This window comes from Panthera onca, chromosome A3 (genome assembly GCF_046562875.1).
Source record: "Panthera onca isolate mPanOnc1 chromosome A3, mPanOnc1 haplotype 2, whole genome shotgun sequence".
Classification (NCBI taxonomy): Eukaryota; Metazoa; Chordata; class Mammalia; order Carnivora; family Felidae; genus Panthera; species Panthera onca.
This window is the reverse complement of record NC_138341.1, coordinates 109,804,910-109,828,420: the sequence shown is the minus strand read 5'-3', so window position 1 is coordinate 109,828,420 and position 23,511 is coordinate 109,804,910. Positions and strand designations below refer to the sequence as shown.

At 35.6% G+C, this 23,511-nt stretch overlaps 1 protein-coding gene across 4 annotated transcripts in view; it reads right to left on the bottom strand.

The window, feature by feature from the left end:
* The window catches only part of RNF24 (ring finger protein 24), a 78,669-nt gene that overhangs the window by 35,543 nt on the left and 19,615 nt on the right, over nt 1-23,511 (bottom strand). For 2 of the 4 annotated variants that reach the window (XM_078444238.2, XM_060613395.3), the window contains exon 2: nt 17,603-17,738. The exons of the other annotated variants lie outside the window; for them this stretch is intronic. The gene's annotated coding sequence lies outside the window, so the exon portion shown is untranslated. The remainder of the gene's footprint in view (nt 1-17,602; nt 17,739-23,511) is intronic. 4 annotated transcript variants of the gene reach the window in all.

Below are 23,511 nucleotides of genomic sequence, written 5' to 3'. Positions count from 1 at the left end.
TTGCTCCGAGGATAACAGTAGCTAGATGTCAGCATTTGGCCCATCTATACCTTAATTATCTCATCTTCAAATGGAGTAATGCCTATGCTACCAACTTCATTGGATTCCTGGAAGGATAAAATGAGACCACAGATACTGAAGTGTCTGAGAACTCTAAGAGTCATGACCAAATACTAAAGTTTTAGTGTGTGTGTGTGTGTGTGTGTGTGTGTGTGTGCGTGCGCGTGCATTTGGCAGGGACTGGAGGAGGGGTGACATTAAATAAAAGAACATAAAAGAAGCTCTGACAAAGATCAAGTCTCTGGAGAGGATTTCACCAAACCAAGCACTCCTTTCTCAGGGAGCTCCTCTGCACACACTGTCAAGCTTTGTGTCAAGGGGCCTGCCAATCCAGTCCCCAGTGGTAGGAACTGGAAACTTATCCTTTCTAAAGGCAGCCATCAATACAGGCCAGCAGAGCATGTGTCAGTGGTGTTGAGAACACTGCCCTGCAGGAGTCCTTGCACTGGGTGGCACCACCAACAAAGTCTTAAGGAATTTTGAACAGGTACACAGATATGCAGACTGAGAGGTAGCGCTGCCATTAGAGGGGAAAGACATCTACCTCGGTGCTCCTGAGAGCTGGCTGGCTGCTGAGACTTTCCTAGGAGTTCTCCCTTCTTAGCAAGGCCTTACAACCTATTACCAGAGGGGTGAGGTTGGCAGGGGATATGCTGATGCTGAACACATTTTAGGAATTTTCTCCTTTTCCTTTGATGAATGAAATTGCTTAGCTACAATTGATATGTTGGCCCAATAGCTAAGTAGAGGGTGTATTATTCCAAGATGTTAATCCTGGTGTAGTGACACATTAGTTTTAGAATATTTTCATCATAATATCTTTTCAGTATGAGTATTAATAACCCTTTAAAATGTCATCTTTAAAAAGAGAGCCACTATTCATCATCCTAGTAATAAGCATACTTTGCTACTGAGGTATCACAAATGTAAAAGTTACTTAGGAACTGCTCCTTGTGAGGAGAAACAACATACAATATGCTACTGGATTTTACTTGCCATTTCTGACTTAATTCACGTGAAAACCTTTTTCCTCCTTATGAAATTCATAGTTGCTGAGATCTGTAGTTTCAGCCTAAATTTCAAACCATCTATCTAATTAGGTTATTTATAAAAAGAAAGAAAAAGAAAAACACAGAAGATCTGAGTATTTTATGAGCAATGGGATTTCCCACCAAAATACAAGAGATATGGTTCCACAGGGGACCTGAGTTGAACACAATGCACCACAGCTAGACAGGCTACAGTAGTGTTCTTGAAGTGTGTTTGGTAGCCACATACTTCCTAGGCCAGTTCCTGTTCCCTGGACAATATCACATCATCATCTTCCCAGTAGTTAGTATTCTACTTTAGCTTCAAAAACGCTCAGATAGACAGACACCAATAATCAGACTGCTGTATTTTATAATTTATGGTTCACAAACCATTAAAAAAAATCCTATACTTGTTTCTTATAATACAAAAGCCCAAGAAAAACTTAAGAACAATTATTTTGGGTTTTTAAAATCTTTTTTTTTTTTTTTGAAACATGAGATTTTTAATTTACATTAAAAAAATGCACCCATGTTGTATGTACCGGTCAAAGAGTCTGGACAAACGAATACACCCATGTTACTACAACCCTAATCAAGATACAGAACACTTCCATTTACCCAGAAAGTTCCCTTGTACCCCTTTGCAGTTAATCACCACTCCCACTGATCTGATTTCTATCATTACCGATTAATATAACAGAATTCCTGGTTATCTTTTTTAGTTGTATTACTGATTTCATGGAAGAAATTTTCACTATGTCCTTTATATAGGTGTTCCTTTCCATTTTTTAAGTCCTTCTTCAGTGGAGCACTTTCTTTTTTCCTATTGTTTTTTAGGTCTTCAACAGAAGAAACATACAATTCACTTGCCATGTTTTGTCCCAATCAAATTCTACAAGAAAATAAGAACTCTGAGGTGCTCATGAATGAAGCAGTCAAGCCCCTTCTATGGTGAGGCATCTGCTGATATGGACAAGTCTCTAGTAGCTAAGAGAACAGAAGTGCTAGCTACAGCTTAGTCCAGTGGGCTCCCTCATTAAGCTAGGAGGGAATACAAAGGATGTGGATACGCACAGAATTTTCTTTTACTGATGTTGTTCTCTAATAAAAGGTGGTTTTCACCTTTTATTTTCATAGAATCATGAAAAAACCTTCAAGTCTATGGTCCTATACAACTGTTGGTGGGCAACATGTATGGCTAATGCACACATAACATGGTCGACACCCAGGACTGCCTAAACATTCTTGTGCACTTCTGCCCCAGTACTATTTCTTGAAAAGATATCGCCTGCCCCATTGAATTGCCTTGGGACCTTAACAGAAAATCAGTTGACCATAAATATGTAAAGATTTATTTCTGGGCTCTGAATTACTTCATTGATCTGTATGTCTTTCTTTATTCCAATTTCACACAGTCTTGACTACCATAACTTTGTGGTAAGTTTTGAAATAAAAAAGTGTTAAGTCCTCCAACTTTGATGTTTTTCAATATTGTTTTGACTATTTTGGTTCTTTGTTATTACAAATAAAATTTAGGATCAGCTTGTTAATTTCTGCAAAAAAGCCAGCTGAGATTTTGAAGGAGATTGCTTTAAATCTATAAATTTGGGAAGAACTGCCATGTCAATAATATTGTCTTCAAATGCATGAACATGGAATTTCTCTCATTTAGATGGTCTTTCATTTCTTTCAGATATGTTTTGTAGTTTTCAGTGTATTAGTCTTGCACTTCTTTTGTCAAATTTATTCCTAAGTGTTTTATCCTTTTTAATGCTACTGTGGATGGAATTGTTTTTTTAAATTTGTTTTGGGTTGTCCAATGTTTATATATAGAAATAAACTGATTTTCTCTATAATGATCTTATATCCTGTGACCTTACTGAACTCATTTATTAGTTTTTTTTTTATTCCTTTGCATTCCCTAAATGCAGGATGATCACTTCATCTGTGAATAAAGACAGCTTTATATCTTCTTTTCTAATCTGATTGTATTTCATTTTTCTTTCCTGAATTAATTGGCTAGAACCTCCAGTACACTGTTGAAAAGAAGTAGTGAATGCAGACATCCTTTGCTTCCATTCTTAGAGGAAAAGCATTTAGCATTTTATTATTAATTATGATGTTAGGATTTTATGTAGAAATTTTATATGCAAATTTCTTTTATTCCTAATTTGCTGAGAGTATTTAATCATAACAGTCTATTATATTAATTGTTTTCTGATGTTAAATTAATCTTGCATTTCTGGTGTAAATCTCAGTCACAATCATTTTTATATATTCTGGAAATCAGCTTTGTGGAGGATTTATGAAGCTACAGTCATAAAAGATATTGGTCTATAGTTTTCTTTTTTTTTTTTATAAAGTTTATTTATTTTGAGAGAGAGTGAGTGAGTGAGCAGGGGAGGAGCAGAGAGAGGGAGAGAGAGAGAATTTTAGGCAGGCTCCATGCTGTCAGCACAGAGCCTGATGTGAGGCTCTAACTCACGAACTGTAAGATCATGAACTGAGCCAAAACCAAGAGTTGGACCTTTAACCAATGGAGCCACCTACAGGTGCCCCTGTAGTTTTCCTTTCTTGTGACTTTTTTTTTTTTTTTTTTTTTGGCTTTGGTATCAGGCCAATACCCAGGATACCAAGGTATCCTGGTAAGATAACATACTAGTCTCAAAATGAGTTGTGAAGTGCCCCAGTTCCTCTATTTTCTGAAAGAGTTCATGAAAAATTGGTATTATTTCTTCTTTAAATGTTTAGTAAAATTCAGTGAGCCTATCTGGGTTTGGGTTTTTCTTTGTGGGAAGACTTCATAAGTTATTCAATTTGTTTACTGTTCTAGGTCTATTCAGATTTTTTATTTCTTGAGTCAGTTCAGTGATTTGGATCTAAGAATATGCCCATTTCATCTGCATTTTAACATTCATCGTTCATGGTATCCCTTTATAATTCTTTTAATTTTTCTAAGATTTGGTAGTGTGTATCCTCTTTCATTCGGGATTTTAGTAAGTTGTATCTTCCTTTTTACTTGATCAGTTTAGCTCAGAGGTTGGTAAACTAAGGCACATGGCTTATTTTCACATAGTCTATAAGCTAGGAATATTTTTCACATTTTAAAAGGTGTGCTAAAAACTCAAACAAACAAGAATATATGAAAAAGACCACCTGTGGCCCTCAAAGCCCCAAATATTCACTCTCTGGTCCCTTATAAAAAAAATTACCAATTCTTGCTTTAGCTAAAGTTCTCAATTTTGTTAATCTTTTCAAAGAACCAACTTTTAATTTTACTGATTTTCCTCTGCATTTCCTTGTTTTGTATTTCATGGATTTCTACTCTGATCTTTATTACATCCTGCCTTCTACTTGGTTTGGGTTTAGTCTGTTCTTTTTCTACTTCCTTATAGTGGAAGCTTAGGTCATGGGTTCGTATTCTTTACTCTTTCACTTTAAAAAAAAATTATTTACTTATTTGGAGAGACAGTGAGTGCATGCATGAGCAGGAGGGGCAGAAAGAGAAGGAGAGAGAGAATCCCAAGCAGGCTCTGCGCTGTCAGCCTACAGAGCCCAACATGGGGCTCAATCCCACGAACCATGAGATCATGATCTGAGCTGAGACGAAGTCAGATGCTCAACTGACTGAGCCACCCAGGTGCCCCATCTTAACTCTTTTCTAATACAGGCATTTACAGCTATAAATTCTCTCTCTAACCTCTGCTTTAACTAGGTCCCTTTAATTTTTTATAATTATCAAAGATCTATTTTTTTGAGCAATAATTAAAAAAATAATTTACAGAATTTATAAAAAAACAAGTAGCAAATGATTATTACAAAAGTGATACCTTTGAATATAACTTTCAAAATTTTACTTTGTCACTTTTTTTTTTTTTTTTTTTTTTTTAGAGAAAGAGAGAGAGCGTGATTGGGGTCGGGGCAGAAAGAGAGGGAGACACAGAATCTGAAGCAGGCTCCAGGCTCTGAGCTGTCAGCACAGAGCCTGATACGGGCCTCGAACTCACAAACCATGAAATCATGACCTGAGCTGAAGTCAGACGCTTAACCAACTGAGCTACCCAGGTGCCCTTTGTCACAACTTCTTAAGAGGCATACCCTGCATATGCTTAAAAATTTTTGAGGTGAAATTCACATAACATAAAATTAACCATTTTAAAGTGAGCAATACCAGTGTTATTTAGTGTCTTCACAATGTTGTGCAACCATCACCTCTAAGTCTAAAACATTTCATTACTCTAAATTCAGAGACACCCTGTATCCATGAAACAATCATTCCCTACACCTTCTCTACTCCTAGCCTTGGCAATCACCAGGCTATTTTCTCTTTCTATGGATTTATCAATTCTGGATATTTCATATATATAGCATCATTCAATAAATGACCTTAGTATCTGATTTCTTTCTTCGCATGTTTTTGAGGTTTTTACCCATATTGTAGCATGCATCAGTACTTCATTCCTTTTTATGGGTGAACAATATTCCATTGTATGTATATATTACAACTTGTTTATCCATTCATCCGTTGATGGACGTTTGGGTTCTTTCCACCTTTTGGTTACTGTGCTGCTATCAACCTTTGTATATAAGGATTTGCTTTAGCACCTGTTTTAGTTCTTTTATATATATTCCTAGAAGTGGTATAAGTGGGTCATATATATTTCTACATTTAACTTTTTGAGGAACCATCAAACTGTTTTCCACAATGGCTATACCACTTTACATTCCCAGCAGCAATGTACTTTCTTCATAATTCAACTTTCTTCATATTCTCAATAATATTTCTTATTTTCTGTGATTTTTATTTTTTAAAATATCCACTCTCATGGGCATAAAAGTGGCATTTCACTGTGATTTTGATGTACATTTCCCTAATGAGTAGTAACGTTAAACATCATTTTGTATGCTTATTTCACTTGTCTATATTCTTTGGAGAAAAGTCTGTTTAAGTCCTTTGCACATTTTTTAAAATGGGCTGTCTTTTTGTTGCTAAGCTAATAAGAGTTCTTTCTGTATTCTGGATACTAAACCCTTAATAGACACATAATTTATAATTATTTTCTCCCATTATGTAGTTTGTCTTTTATGTTTTGATAATTTCCTTAAATGTACAAAAAGATTAAATTTTGGTGAAGTCAAATTCATCTTTTTTCTTTTGTGGCTCATGCTTTTGGTGTCATACCTAGGAATCTATTGCTAAATCTAAGATCATGTAAGTTTACCTCTATGATTTTCTTCTAAGAGTTTTCTAGTTTCAGTTCTTATATTTAAGTCACTGGTCCATTTTGAGTTAATTTTTATGTAGGATATGAGAAAGGGATCCAACTGTATTCTTTCGCATGTGAATATCCAGTTATCCTAGCATCATTTATTAGACTGTTCTTTCCATACTGGTCTTCACACTCTTGTCAAAAATCAACTGGCCATAGCTGGTTGGGATTCATTTCTGGACTCTCAAATCTATTCCATTGGTTTATACCAGTACCACATTGCTGTGATTACTGTAGCTTCATAGTAAGTTTTGAACTGGAAGTGTTAAGTTTTCCAACTCTGTTCTTTGTCAAAACTGTTTTGGTTTTTTAATTTTTTTATTTAAAAAAAAATATTTTTTTAGCGTTTATTTATTTTTGAGACAGAGAGAAACAAAGCATGAACGGGGGAGGGTCAGAGTGAGGGAGACACAGAATCTGAAACAGGCTCCAGGCTCTGAGCTGTCAGCACAGAGCCCGACGCGGGGCTCGAACTCACGGACCACGAGATCATGACCTGGGCCGAAGTCGGCCGCTTAACCGACTGAGCCACCCAGGCGCCCCAAAACTGTTTTGGTTTTGGGGGCCCCTTACAATTCCATAAGAATTTGTGGACTGGCTTTTCCATTTATGCAAAAAAAATGATTGAAATTTTTATAGAAATTACACTGACTCTATATATTGCTTTAGGTAATCAATCCATTATTTTGGTTATTGTATTTTCATTTTCATCCAGTTCAAATGTTTTCTAATTTTGTGTTTTCTTTACCCATGGGCCATGTAGAAATATAGTATTTAATTCCAAATATTTGTGGGTTTCCCAAATTTCCTTCTTTTGGTGATATCTAATTTAATTCCATCATGATCAGAGAACACATCTTGTCAGGTTTCACTCCTTTTAAATTTATAGAGACTTGTTTTATGACCTAGCATAAAGTTTCCACTAAAGTTTAGTGGAACATAGTCATGCTCATTCATTGATGCTTTGTCCATGGCTGCTTTTGAGTTAAAACAGCAGAGTTGAGGCTGTGACAGAGACAATTCAGGTAATAAGTCTAAAATACTATGTGACCCTTTAAGAAAATTTTAACCAACACCTGGTAGCATATGGTCTATTTTGGAGGTTATTCCATGTGTGCTGAAGAACAATTGGTATTCTGCTGTCATTAGGTAGAGTATTCTATAAATGCCTGTTAAGTCAAGTTGGTTGATAGTGTTGGTTCAACTTTCATAGATCTTTGGTGATTTTTGGTGTAACTGTTCTACCCATTATTGAGAGTGAGGTCTTAAAATTTTCAATTCTTATTGTTGAATTACCTATTTTCCCCTTTAATTTTATCAGTTTTGCTTTGTGTATTTTGGGGCTCAGCTGTTAGGTGGGTATTTGTTTTTAACTGTTATATCTTCCTGATAAATTGATCATTTTATTATGAAATGTCTTTGTCTCATAATTTTTTTAAAAGTCTATCTTGTCTGTTGTTGGCATAGCCACTCTAGCTCTCTTATGCATATTCTTTGCAAGATTTCTCTTTTCCCATCATTTTCTGTCTTTGAATTTGGTGTGTCTCTTGTGACAGAATACTGTTGGACCTTTTTTTAATCCAGTCAGCCAATGTCTGCCTTTTAGTTGAAGTAATCTAGTCACATTCAATGTTATTATTGCTATGCTTGGGTTTATGTGCCATTTTGCTATTTGTTTTCCATATATCTCATGTCTTTTTTCTGACCTTTTTTGTATTGAGTGGATATTTTCTAATGTACCATTTTAATTCCTTTTTTGAATTTTAAAATATTTTTCCCTAATTGAGAATTTATTGACATAATTGTAGATTCATATGTAGTTGTAAGAAATAATAGATCCTTTGTACATTTTGCCAAATGTCCCACAGTGCTAACATTTTACAGTATAAATCATAACTATACAGGGCGCCTGGGTGGCTCAGTCAGTTAGGTGCTTGACTTCAGCTCAGATCATGATCTCGCAGTTCGTGAGTTTAAGCCCCCATTGTGCTCTGTGCTGACAACTCAGAGCCTGGAGCCTGCTTCGGATTCTGTGTCTCCCTCTGTCTGCCACTCCCCTGCTTGTGCTCGGTCTCTCTCTCTTTCTCACTCAAAAATAAACATTAAAAAATCATAACTATATATTAGTTATATTTATAACGATAACATCACAAACGGGATAGCCATTGATATAACCAAGCTTACTCAGATTTCCTCAGTTTTCCTTATGCTTGTTCCTGCATGCATGCATGTGTGTATCTACCACCACAGAGAAGAATACTGAACAGTTCGAACACCAGAAGGATTCTTTCCTGACAACACACTACTGCCCTTCACTCTCAGGACCTAACCTTTGGCAATGACCAGTATGTCCTCCATGTCTAAGATGCTGTCATATCAAAATTGATACATAAATGGAATAATTATGGAACTTTTTAGAGTTAGCTTTTAGCTTTTTCCACTCAGCCTAATTCTCTGGAGATTCAGGTAGGTTATTGCATGTATAGTTTGTTCCTTTTTATTCCACAGTTATGTATGTACCACAGTTTGTTTAGTCATTCATCTGCTGAAGGACATCTGGGTTGTTTCCAGTTTTGGCTATTACAAAAAAATCTGCTATGAACATTTGGGTACAACACACTTCTAAAATCCGTGGGTCAAAAGAGGTCTCAAAGGATACTTACAAAAAAATACAGTAAAGTTGACTGAAAATGGAAATACAATACATCAACATTTGTGGGACACAGATCAAGCAGTACCTAGAAGGAAATTCATACCACTAAAATGTATAACATTAGAATAGGAGAATTTCAAATCAATCTAAACTCTACATCAAGACTCTAGAAAATGAGCAAAATAAACCCAACTTAAACAGAAAGAAGGAAATAAAGAGCAGAAATCAATGAATTAAAAAAAGGAAAATGATCTAGAAAACCAATGAAACAAAAAGCCAAGACTGTTCTTTGAAACGATCAATAAGGGGCGCCTGGGTGGCTCAGTCGGTTGAGCGTCCGACTTCGGCTCAGGTCATGATCTCGCGGTCCGTGGGTTCGAGCCCCGCATCGGGCTCTGTGCTTAGAGCCTGGAGCCTGTTTCAGATTCTGTGTCTCCCTCTTTCTCTGACCCTCCCCTGTTCATGCTCTCTCTCTGTCTCAAAAATAAATAAATGTTAAAAAAAAAAAAAAAAAAGAAAAGAAACGATCAATAAAACTGACAAACCTGTAGCAAGGATTAAAAAAAAAAAAAAGGCACAAATTACCAATATTAAAAATTAAACAGGGGGCGCCTGGGTGGCGCAGTCGGTTAAGCGTCCGACTTCAGCCAGGTCACGATCTCGCGGTCCGTGAGTTCGAGCCCCGCGTCAGGCTCTGGGCTGATGGCTCGGAGCCTGGAGCCTGTTTCCGATTCTGTGTCTCCCTCTCTCTCTGACCCTCCCCCGTTCATGCTCTGTCTCTCTCTGTCCCAAAAATAAATAAAAAACGTTGAAAAAAAAAAAATTTAAAAATTAAACAGGAGGTATCACTACAGATCCTGCAGCCATCAAAAGGATTAGGGCATACACACATAAATTTAACAACCTAAATAAAAAAGACCAATTCCTCAAAAAACACAAACTACCATAACTCTAATATAAAGTAATCTGAATAGCTTTGTAACTTTTAACAGTTGAGTGTGTCATTTAAAAATACACAAAAAAGAAAGCTCCAGGCCCATATGATTTTACCCGAGAATTCTACCAAATGTTTAAAGAAGAATTAAAACCAATTATTGAAGATCTCTTGTGGAAAACAGGAGGAAATACTTTCTAATTAATTTTTTGAAGCTAGTATTACCCTGGTTGCCAAAGCCGATAAGGACAGTATCTCATGAACATAAACATAAAAATTCTCAACAGAATTTAGCAACTAGAATTCAGCAATATATAAAAAGAATTTTATATCGGACCAAGTGGAGCTTATTCCAAGGATGTAAAGCTGGCTTAATATTTTTTTAAAAAATCAATGCAATCACTATATTAAACAGCTAAAGGATACAAAAAATCATATAACCATAATAATTAATGCAAAAAAAAAGCATCTGACAAAATTCAACATCAATTCAATATAAAAACCCCCAGAAATATAGAATTAGAAGGGAACTTCCTTGACTTGATAAAAAGCATCTACAAAAAATAACAACAAAAAAATCAAACACAAAAATACATGTGTTAAAATGTAGTGAGCCACAAATGGGATGTATAGCTTTCATGACTAGGAGGGAAGACTATGAAGCAAAGAAAACTGGATCATTTTAGTAAAATCTGAGAAGGAACAAAAGTTGTATGTGTGGGGGAGTAGTCATAAGAAAGCAAATGAAGGAAATATAAAATAAAATGGTAGGAACAAGATCTAAAGTTAATTATGAGGAAAATAAATGGTTTAAATCCCCTTAATAAAAAAGAGACTCTAAGACTACATAAAAACAATAATCAGTTATATGCTGTTTATAAGAAAATACTTAAGACAATTCTAAGAATTTTCTAAATGAGGATGGTGATAGGAAAAATGAGCAAAAATATTTCACGTAAATATTGTATAAGTGTCAATTTCAAACAAGTAGAAATGAAGGCAGAAACAGGTTACATGGAACAATGATGCTTTATGATTAAAAAATTAGAGGTATATATAACCAAATAAGACATATAGACATAAACCTTTACTTAACACAGCATCCAAATACAAAAGCAAAGGTTATTAGAAACACACTAAGAATTTGGTAAAAATATAACCATGGTGCAGCCTAAAGAGAGAGAGAGAGAGAGAGAGAGAGAAAGAGAGAGAGAATATAAACAATACCATTAACAAATAATAAATATACATTTAGAACTTTGTATCTTACAGAGAAAACATATTCTTTTCAAATGACTCTGGAACATCTACATTTAGATAAACTGTTTATTATAAGGAACATTTAAAAGACCACATTCTGTGCCCACAATGCAATAAAATTAACTCAACAGTAAAAAGATAAACAAAAGAAAACTAACTACTTGGGAATTCAAAAAATAATCTTTGAAATGACTTGGGTCCAAGAGGTAATCAAAATAAATTATAGGCCATTTAGAAATTAATCACATTGGAGGCAAAAGCCTTGTACTAAGAGAAAAATTCATAATCTTCAATCTTGTATTACCAATCTTTATGAAAATAAATGAGCAAAAGAATTCACTTTAGAAGCTAGAAAAAGAGTAAATCAAACAGAATAAACTAGAAGAATGTATTAATAAAGGTCAAACAGAAATAGATGGGTTAAAACAAACAAAAAATTCCACAGGGGAACTGAAATCAACCAACTAACCAATAAAATATTAAGAACGTGAAAAAGATAAAAACTAGGGTTATGCTGACATTTAAAAAAATCTCTTATAAGAGAATTCATTTATAAATGTATGATTTTATAGGAATATATAGAATTTTATAGGAATAAGAACCAAACTGGCTCAAGAAGAAATCTTGAAAATATACAACTGTGTCTTCATAAAAAGGTCCAGACACTGATGGCAATGGAGGTGGAACTCCATCTAAACTTGTACAGATAATTCCACTACCAAAAAAACTGACCCAGAGTACAGAAACAAAGAAAAAACAAAAAAGGTAGAGAGCATCCCAACATCTTTAAGCAGGTAAGCATAATCACGAAACCAAAACTAAAACTATATAGTGGAGTTCACAAACTTGAGGCTTATGTGCTAAATCTGGGCTTGTGAATATGTTTTGTTTGGCATATACAAAGTTTTAAAAATTGAGATTAACAGTTTAAATTTGGGAGATATACAATTTGTGGGGCACCTGGGTGGCTCTGTAGATTAAACATCTGATTCTTGATTTTGGTTCAGGTCACGATCTCACAATTTGTGAATTGGCGTCCCAAATTGGGACTCTGTGCTGACAGTGTGAAGCCTCCTTGGGATTCTCTCTCTCCCTCTCTGCTCCATATATATATATATATGTATGTATATATACATATACATATACATATATATGTATACATATATATGTGTGTGTATATATATATATACATACATATATATATATGTATATATATATAATTTGCAATGTCCAGCTTTACATGGAAAAAGATCAGAAGATCTAATAATTTTGGGCTTCATTCTTGCAGGGCAACAATTGCTCAGTGGCCTTGAGGCCTCCAAGCTACTATGTTGCTGTGCAACTGGGAGGTGAGGAGGGGACATTCTTACATAGTAGGGTAAAGCGCACCCCTGGGCTAAGTCACTATGCTCTCATTTATCACAATTTCCACTATCCCCTAATACTCCCTAACTCTGAACCAAATGTCAGTAGGTCACTTGTACTTATCCTGTTACTTTTCTCAAAGTAGATAAATATTTCTACCTCTATCGAAAGAAAGAAAGAAAGAAAGAAAGAAAGAAAGAAAGAAAGAAAGAAAGAAAAAGAAAAGAAGGAAGGAAGGAAGGAAGAAGGAAGGAAGGAAGGAAGGAAGGAAGGAAGGAAGGAAGGAAGGAAGGAATCAAGGACTGTATGATTTTGTTTTCTACCCAAGTGTACTTGAGTGATTCAATTTTCTGCCTGGCCCTATTGCCACCAAGTTTGTTGCCTTTCCCTTATGATTTCTATCTTTGCTTTTCCCACATCAGATAATAGAAATTCTCACCTATATTCTTTCTTAATACCTACATGGTATTTAACCCATCTAGAAACTATTGCGTGGAAAAAAGGCCTAAAATTGTTTTTCCAAATGGGTAGTCATCTATTGCAAAAGCATTTGTAAAGCTCTTTCTCCACTGTCTTAAAATTCTACCTTTTTCAGAGTCACTTTTTACATATGTCTGGGTCTGTTCCTGGATTCTGCAGTCCCTTCACTTTTTTCTATCTATTATAATGGCCTGCACCAGCATGCAATGTTTTGTTTTAATATAGCTTTATCATACCAATAATTAATACATGATAGGGCAATATTTCCATTATTACTCTTCTTTTTTAATATTTTCAGTAAGTCTTTATGTATTATTATTATTATTATTATTATTATTATTATTAGAGAGAACATGTGCATGCATATGGGAGAGGGGCTGAGGAAGACAGAGAATCCTAAGCAGGTTCCATACTCAGAGTACGGAGCCCAACATGGGACCCTATCCCATGACCCTAGGATCACGACCCGAGCTGATACCAAGAGTTAGATGCTCAACGACTGGGCCACCCAGGTACTCCTCAAGGCTTTCTTATACCATTTTTTTTTTTTTCAGATAAACAAAAGATATCCTGTTGGGAAGTTGACTGAAAGTATATTAAATTTATAGCTTACTTCAGGGAACTTATTTTTCATTTATTCTAGTTTCATTTTATGCCTTTCAGTAGACTTTATAGCTATATTCATACAGGTTTTATACTTTCCTTTAGTTTATTCCTAGTTATTACATGTACTTTTGCTGTTATTATGAATGGGATCTTTTCTTCCATTATGTTTTCTAAGCTGGTTATTCCTGGCATAGAGAAAAGCTACTGCTTTTTGTATATTTACTTTGGAGCCTAACATGGAAAAATTTTTTAGGGTAGGTGTGACTAAATGCCTACATAAAAATAAATCTTAATAAAGCACTCACAGCTCTGAGCAGTGAGACCCCAAGAACAACTAGCTACAAAACATACACCAAGGCAAATGAACATAGTGACTTTCAATCAGGCTTTTTACTTATATATCACCTAAAATAATTGTTATAAATATATTCTCACCAAATATAACTTTACTTTGAACTAGGTGATCTCTGGCTCATTGTTCTGACAATAAAACAGAAAATTTACAAGTTGTCTCTCAAGACCCTGCCCAAATGGTACAGTGCCCAAACAGTATGTGCTTTAGAAGATGCAATCTTTTTGTTTCCTAAGCATAACCAAAGATGGTCTCAGGAATGAATTACAAATATAAGAAAACCAAGATACATCCTTGTTTGTTTAGCTAGAGCATAGGAAAACAACTGCAGAAGAGATTATTCTCTCAGACCTGTGACTGAGGTTCAGCTGATGAGCCACAGTGTGGCCTTACTAGGCTGGCCAGGACCTGGCTCTACTGCAATAACTTGAGCCTAAAAGAATTAGATGGCAGGTTCTATGTCTCTATTAATAGTCAGGAGCAGATGTGGAGCCTCTGCAGCTCAGTCCAAGCTGACTGTTCTCTACTTTGTCAGAGGCCAATAAAACCACAACACATCTATTATGAGTTGGATTTGGTATATTTCACTACTAAAGAATACAGGAATTTGAATGTGTGCATCTCTGGAAGGATGCCTAAGAAATTGATAACATGAGCTGCTTTTGGTGAGGGGATGAGGTATCTAGGAGGACAGAGTCTTCATTATAGAATTTTCTACATCTTTTTAATTTTTTGTATTTAAAGTAAAAGAAAAAATCCAGTGATGTATCTGACTAGTATTTGTCTATGTCTATAAAAGCTGGTAGAGCCAATGGTATTAAAAGATTTAATGTTTATTTTTGAGAGAGAGAGGAGCACAGAGTGCAAGTGGGGGAGGGGCAGAGAGAGAGGGGGAGACAGAATCTGAAGCAGGCTCCCTCTGAGCTGTCAGCACAGAGCTCTGCGCAGAGCTCGAACTCACAAATGGTGAGATCATGACCTCAGCCGAAGTCGGACGGTTAACCGAATGAGCCACCCAGGCTTCCCTGGTATTAAAGGATTTAAAGGGAGCAAGTATTAGAAGTCCATTTGTATAGAAGCATAAAGTATATGTACAGAATTAAGCATACATTTCCTGCCATATCTACAGTGCACCAGTGAATGTCAAGCATTTAGGTCCCCCAGAAAGCATCCCTATACCACGTTAGAATACTTCCAAGTTTAGCAGAGAAACACTGCTTAAAATCACTTACACTCCTTGATTCTAAATCTATTCTAATGTACCAAAGTTATACAGTAATTTTAATTCCGTTTCCCCCATGTGACTTACATAAGAGAAAGTACAAAAGTTTTACTCATGCCTAGTCAACACTTGAGTTCACCTGAAAATTCCTTTTTTTTTAACAAAAAACTTTTTAAGTTTATTCATTTATTGAGAGAGAAAGAACAAGAGAGGGAGGGTCAGAGAGAGCGGGGGAGAGAGAGAATCCCAAGCACTCGACGCTGTCAGCACAGAGCTGGATATGGGGCTCAAACTGTGAGATCATGACCTGAGCTGAAACCAAGAGTTGGATGCTTAACCAACTGAGCCACCCAGGTGCCCCTGGTTCACCTGAAAATTCTATTTCTCATGATAAGTCTGTAAATTGACAGTCTTCTGAGCTTTGGTCAACAAGATTTTCCTAGGCCCTGGTTATCCTTGAGTATAGGTTAGGGTTGCATTTCCGTATGTGCAGAGGCCCAAACCCCAGAATGCAGAACCTCAGGTAGAGGTCATGCCCTGAGGTGCTTTGTGCCTGAGTACCTAAGCTGCTCCTCTTAGATGGTACCACCAACTCACTTCCTTCAAAGTGCTCCAGTCTATCACTTTCAGAAATTTCCTCTGCATTCCCAGTCTTTTATAATCTCCTCTGGTACTGGGCTATTGGAGATTCTAAGATATCAGGGCTCAAAAATCTTTCATCTTCAAAAGGCAGACAACTAGACAAGATAATTGGTTGGTATTCTGTAAATATTTCTCTAAATGCATCTTGTGTTATCTGAGTTACAAGTCTAAGGTCATTTTTATCTTTCATCCTCCAGAGGATAGTTATTTCCAGTGTTAAACTGGTAAGTAGGTATGTGAGTATACTGTCTTTAAGTGTCAAATCTGGAAAATAAGTACATGCCAAACTCTCAACCTGGAGGCAAAGGTTGGTTTTTCTCTACAATAACTTCAGTTTTTCCTTTACTGAAACTTCTTCCTATTTATAACACTCCCCCCCCCCCCCCCATTATTTGGAGGAGAGTTGCAGGAGCAAAAAACTAGGTATACAGGATTTGTTATAACCTATTTGTCTATTCCATGAATTTTAACCTGAATCTTTCCATTTAGCCTTAATTTTATTGACCACTCCACTATTCTTTAAAAATTTTTTTAATATTTATTTTTGAGAGAGAGAGAGAAAGAGAGAGACAGAGTGCAAGCGGGGGAGGGCAGAGAGAGGGAGACACAGAATCTGAAGTAGGCTTCAGGCTCTGAGCCGTCAGCACAGAGCCCGATGCAGGGCTCGAACTCACCAACTGTGAGATCAAGACCTGAGCTGAATCAGATGCTCAACCCGCTCAATCCACTGAGCCACTAGGTGCCCTGACCACTCCACTATCCTGATAAGATTTTTTTCCCCTTAAGGGATGTACATTTTTTTAAAAAATATTTTTACCACGGTGCTTCAAGGTGTTTTTTTTTTTTTTTAATTCTAACTAGTTCTTTTTAATAGTCTTTGTGTCTTTTACTCTTTTCAGTCCTATTATTGACAATTCCATTCCTTCTACATTTCAGTTTTTTTTTTTTTTCCTGCTTCTTCTATTACCATTGTTTTCTCTGGTTTTGTACACAGCTTTTCTCTTTGTTGGTATTGCCCAAGTTCTAAAATCAAGGCTGTGGTGCTACCTTTGCTCGCCACAACTGAATTCTGTCTTCTTATACATTTTATATTTCAGATGTTTGTTATTTTGGTGGGTCTCTTTTTACTCTGTCATATTCCCAGTAATTATTCTGTGTTGGCTCCATAAAGACTTTCTCTCCATTTTTGTGTTAAGTCTCTATTTTCAGTTTAAATCATTCCATCAGATTTTTATGAGACTTCACTTTGATGATGGTGAGGTATTCAAATTTGATGTCTTGTATTCCTTTCTGACCTCTGTCCTAAGCACAACCATACATACAATATAATTTCACAAATAATCCGCTTATCAGCACTTAATGACCAACTTCTATTTAATTCAGTCTTGTGATTCAGTCTTGTGATTAAGGACGGAACTCTTAAAAGAGTATGGATTGTAGGAAAAAGAGCAGAATAATGCTGAGATAGGAGTACAAAATGAGAAGTTGTAAAGAAGGAAAATACTCTCAGGTTGAACTTTACATCATAATTACAAAGGCAGTACAAAGAAATGAGATGTAATGAGCAGTTCTCATTCTTAGCATGAAAACAAACCCTAAATGTAATATACCTGCTTACTTTTAGAAATAAGCTGATTCCCCCCACAAATGTTTTTTCTCACAACAAAAGAAATAAAAATGTAACAGGAGAGCAATGCCTGTGTCACTCAAAACCATACTCTAATTACCTGGGGATGTTTAATTTTCAACATCTCTCAAGTTTGATGAATGGGCCAGTGAGCCTCTTTCTTTAGAGCCAGATCTTATTCTACATTAATGGCTCATCATCTCCTGGGTTCTTGTACAGGTGGGCATAATAGACACCTGCAGAGCACAAAACAAATATAATTCTTAAAAACTGGTAAGTGCTTCTAGTTGCTGGAGTAAATGTATTATTGTTGGTGTAATGCTAATCTACTTATTTACTAGAATTATTAAAAAGATGGATCATGAAAAGAAAAATCTTCAGTATGAACTTTAAAAAAATTTTTTTGATTATGTTATGGATATGTTATTTGAGAAATGGTTATCTTTTCTATTCCTTCAAGAAAACCAACTTGATTATACAGAAGGAATTTAAATGATTATTTGCAGATGACAGTAAAATAAAAAAGAATACTTACTAATAAATATACACAATCTATATTAAGAAAATATGAAAGATACAAAAGAAGATGTAAATAACTGAAAATATATATCTGCTTCTTGGTTGTGGAAACTCAATATTATAAAGATTATCAATTTTCTTTAAATCTATAGATTTAATGCAGACAAAATGAAAAATACTGCCATAATTTGGCTTTTTTTCTTGAGGCTGGAGGGTAGTTAGAGAAGCTAGTTCTAGTTCAACAGGAAAAATGAAAATGGGAAAATAGCAGACATATTCCAAAAAAGAAAAACTTGTGTTACTACCACATGAACTGACAGATTACAGGACAGAATAGAGATGTGATAATTAATCATAGCTGCAGTTTGCCAAATATCTCCAGTTTTCCATCTTCTGGGCACATGTATGACTATACTGATGGTGTGAGACTCTTCAGGGCCCTCTTCCCTTTAGCCAGGACAAAGAGCAATGTTCAAGATGGTGGCAACCCTGTTGGCCTAAGTTACTGAATGAAAGTCATGGTGCTGAGCCTCCAGCAACCCTTGATGGACATGTACCAAAAGGAAAGAAATTTCTTATTATAAACCACTAAGAGTTTGAGGTTGTTATGGCGGTTTAACCTAGCCTACCCTGGTGGATACAAGAAAGCTGGAGAGCAGTCTAAATTCATATAGGAATCTAATATATTATAAAGTTGATATTATCCAGTAGTTGATATTACCCATTAGTAAGCACTCACACATTAGTGACATTGCCAATTAGTAAAACTGTCAGCCTCCATGAGAACAACTTGACAAAATTATGCATGAATTTACCCATTGACCCAGCAATTCCACATTTAGGAATTTAACTTTCAAATGTGCTTACATGTCTACTCAAAAACACATATATACCAGGCTCTTCTTTGCAGTCCTGCTTGTAATAGCAAAAGGTTGGAAGCAACCTAAATATGTAACTGGTTACAGTTTATCACCATAAACTAATTTTGCAGTTGTTAAAAAATGTTGTAAATAAGATACCTAGGAATAAACCTAACCAAAGAGGTGAAAGACCTGTACTCTGAAAACTATAAAACACTGATGAAAGAAAGTGAAGACAACATAAAGAAATGGAAAGACATTCCATGCTCATGGATTGGAAGAAAAAATACTGATAAAATGTCCATACTATCTAAAGCAACCTACACATTTATCAACGTTTTTTATTTATTTTTGGGACAGAGAGAGACAGAGCATGAACGGGGGAGGGGCAGAGAGAGAGGGAGACACAGAATCGGAAACAGGCTCCGAGCCATCAGCCCAGAGCCTGACGCGGGGCTCGAACTCAACAAAACAAAACAAAACAAAAGCAAAAATAAGCTATTGGGACTACATCAAAGTAAAAAGCTTCTGCACATCAAAGGAAATAATCAACAAAACTAAAAGGCAACCTACAGAATGGGAGATGATATTTGCAAATGATATATTCAATAAAGGGCTAGTATCAAAAATACATAAAGAACTTATAAAACTCAACACTGAAAAACAAATAATCTAATTAGGAAATGGGCAGAAGACATGAAGATATTTCTCCAAAAAAGACATAAAAAACGAAACAAAAAAATTAACCAAAAGACATACAGATGGCCAACAGACATATGAAAAGATGCTTTACCATCACTTATCATCAGGGAAATGCAAATCAAAACTACAATGAGATATCACCTCACACTGGTCAGAATGACTAAAATCAACACAAGAAAACAAAGGTGTTGGGAGGATGTGGAGAAAAAGGAATCCTCTTGCACTGCTGGTGGGAATGAAAACTGGGCAGCCACTCTGGAAACCAGTATGGAGGTTACTCAATAAGTTAAAAATAGAACTACCCTACGATCCAGCGATTGCACTACTGGGTATTACCCAAAGGATACAAAAACACTAATTCAAAGGGATACATGCACCCCCATATTTATTGCCCCATTATTTTTTATTTTTTTATTAAAAAAATTTTTTTAATGTTTTTATTTATTTTTGAGACAGAGAGAGACAGAGCATGAGCAGGGGAGGAGCTGAGAGAGAAGGAGACACAGAATCCAAAGTAGGCTCCAGGCTCTGAGCTGTTAGCACAGAGCCTGACGCGGGGCTCAAACTCACAGACTGTAAGATCATGACGTGAGCTGAAGTCGGACGCCCAACCGACTGAGCCACCCAGGTGCCCCTGCCCCATTATTTACAACAGCCAAAATATGGAAACAGTCCAAGAGTTCACTGATTGATGAATGGATAAAGAAAATGTGGTATATATATATATATATATATATATATATATATATATATATATACATATACACATACACACACACATACAGTGGAATACTACTCAGCCATAAAAGGAATGAAATCTTGCCATTTGCAACAACATGGATGGATGGAGCTAAAGAATGTAATGCTAAACAAAATAAGTCAGTCAGAGAAAGATAAATACCATATGATTTCACTCATATGTGGAAGTTAAGAAACAAACGAGCAATGGGGAAAAAGAGAGAGACAAACCTAGAAACAGACTCTTAACTATAGAGAACAAACTGATGGCTACCAGAGGAGAGGTGGGGGGTGGGGGGAATGGGTAAAATACGTGATGGGGATTAAAGAGTGCACCTATAATGATGAGCACTGGGTGATTAAAAATGTATTTTGTGCTGATTTGGCACAGTTTGCATGATAATATTACTAAGTAAACAAAATAAAAACAAGGTACAGATCTGTGTATGTGGCACATTACCATAAATGTAAAAAGATTAAGAGAGAAACTAGCTTTGCATATGCCTAAAACATCTCTTAAAGGATATATAAAAAACTGGCACCAGTGACTGTTTCTGACAGGGCTGGAGGAAGACTGACTTTTCATCAAATATCTGTTTAAAATACTGAACCTGGGTGGTTCAGTTGGTTAAGCCTCCAACTTCGGCTCAGGTCATGATCTTGTGGTTCACGGGTTCGAGCTCCACGTTGGACTCTCTCTGCCCCTCCCCTGCCTATGCTCGCTCTCTCTTTCTCAAAACTAAATAAACATTAAAAAATAAATAAATAGAATACCTTTTATATCTTATAATATGTGCATACATTACTTACTAAGGAGGCTACAACAGAAATTTAACTGTAAATGTAAATAGAAAAAGGTTCCCTGTGTTGTTTGTAAAGATTTGTAAGGATTTTTCAAATTTGATTATTATTTAAAAGACTTGGTTGAAAATCCTGGCCTTTTTGGGACAGATTTGGTGAGGAAAATTTTCCATAAGGATTATTAGATATTTCATAAATATCCTATGGCTATCCATCTTAAATCAACATTTGCTTAGGATAATTATCTAATGATTTTAATTCTACTTTTACAAATTATATAAATTGTTTCTTCTCTCATTATCTAATATTTCTAGAACAATGTTAAAAATACAATGGAAATTGTTTTCCTCATAATCTTATGAGATTGTTGTTTTATCAATAAATAAGATGTGTAGGGGTGCCTGAGTGTCTCAGTAGGTTGAGCATCCGACCTTGGCTCAGGTCATGATCTCACAGTTCGTGAGTTTGAGCCCCACGTCTGGCTCTGGGCTGACAGCTCAGAGCCTGGAGCCTGCTTCGGATTCTGTGTCTCCCTCTGTCTGCTCTGCCCCTCCGCTGCTTGCACTCTGTCTCTCGCATTGTCTCAAAAATAAATAAGCATTAAAAAATAAAAAATAAAATATATAAATAGGATGTGTATAGCACTGAGACACAGACACAGGCACATATATACATACCACATATTAAGGAAGTTTCCATCTATTCTTAATAAACTACTTTTTTACTAAATTGGAAAATGCATTGCTTGAGGATAACAGATTTTATTTTTTCATTTTACCAACTCGGTAACAATCTTTTTAATATTTCTCTTCTTCAAAGATAAGCAATTGAAAAAAAAAAAGAATCTGCTGCAGATCAGCATTTTTAGAATGTACCAATATATTGATACTAATACAAAGTTTAAAATTATGTGTTTCTGCCCTGTCTTGAGAGACATTTTGTTTAATTTGTGGTTCACTAAAACTAGATACTCCAAAAAAAAAAAGATAAGCAATTGAGGACTACCGATGAGCAGCTCTGACTTCACGAGATCTTCTATTTCTTTGGCCTTTTGGTCTTGGCTTTAAATTAAAAAAAAATTTTTTTAATGTTTACTCATTTTTGAGAGGGAGAGAGAGAGACAGAGCACAAGCAAGGGAGGGGCAGAGAGAGAGGGAGACACAGAATCCAAAGCAGGCTCCAAACTCTGAGCTGTCAGCACAGAGCCCAGTGAGGGGCTAGAATTTACACTGTGAGATCATGACTTGAGTGGAAGTTGGATGTTTAATCTACTAAGCCATCCAGGCACCCCTGGTCTTGGTTTCAGATTGGGATTTTTGAAAAAGAGCCTGATTGATCTACATGAGGCTGCTTTAATGAAACAGCTAAAAATCAAGACAAAGCAAGAAGAATAATTAACATCTGATTGAAACCAGACAGCAGTCCTTCACCAGGTACTGAATCAGAGCATTAAACCACCTGAAATATGGATTTAGAATCAACTTTATAACCCTTAGATGTAAAATTTAAAAAAATTAAATTTCGCCACAGACACCTCAGCACTACTTAAATATATTGGCTGAGCTTTTTTTTTTTTTTTTTCTCCAATTTGTTATAGAATAACTTACTTTTGGAAACAAACTACAAGTTTGTATATAAGCCTCATATAATTGGTAGACTGGACATTGTACCTTTCTAGGGTCTTTTTTGAAAGTAGATCCACAGCTTCCACTGATGACTTTCACTTTAAATTTCAGGAAAACCAACAAATTTGGAGCTTTCATATTTGAAATTCTCTTCTTAGTGTTATGACTTCTAAAGCAAAAGGGCTAGACATTGGCTTAAATAAGTAAAAATAATGTTCATGTAAAATCTCTATATTAAGTATACTATACAATATTCAGCTTACTGCTTTGTGGTTCTTAGTCATATTGGTTCAAGTTCAAACTGACTGTTAATGATAAAAGACTCAAAATAATGTAAACACAATTATAAATATATCACCTATGGATTCTGATTGCACTCAATGCTACAATACAATTAATCTAGGGAAAAAAATAACCTTAAAAATCTCTGAAACTGGAGAATCTTTTTTCTTCAAACAATTCTTTAGGATATGAACCAAAGTGAACATTTTGCATAGTGTTTTAGAGTTTATAACTAGCATTCACATATATAAATCTCATTTAATTCTTAAAATCACTGTGGGATGGGTATTATACTTTGTATTCAGATGAAGGAATTGAGACTAACAAAGGTCAAGGTAGCTGCCCTACAGAAAACAATAGTGAATGGTGGAAGAGGGACTGAAACTCACATCTGAATCCAAATCCTTTCTTCTTCCCATAAGATCCTACTGCATCCTACTGTTAGTGTTTCAATGGATGTACAAATGATTTCTGGGATTCCT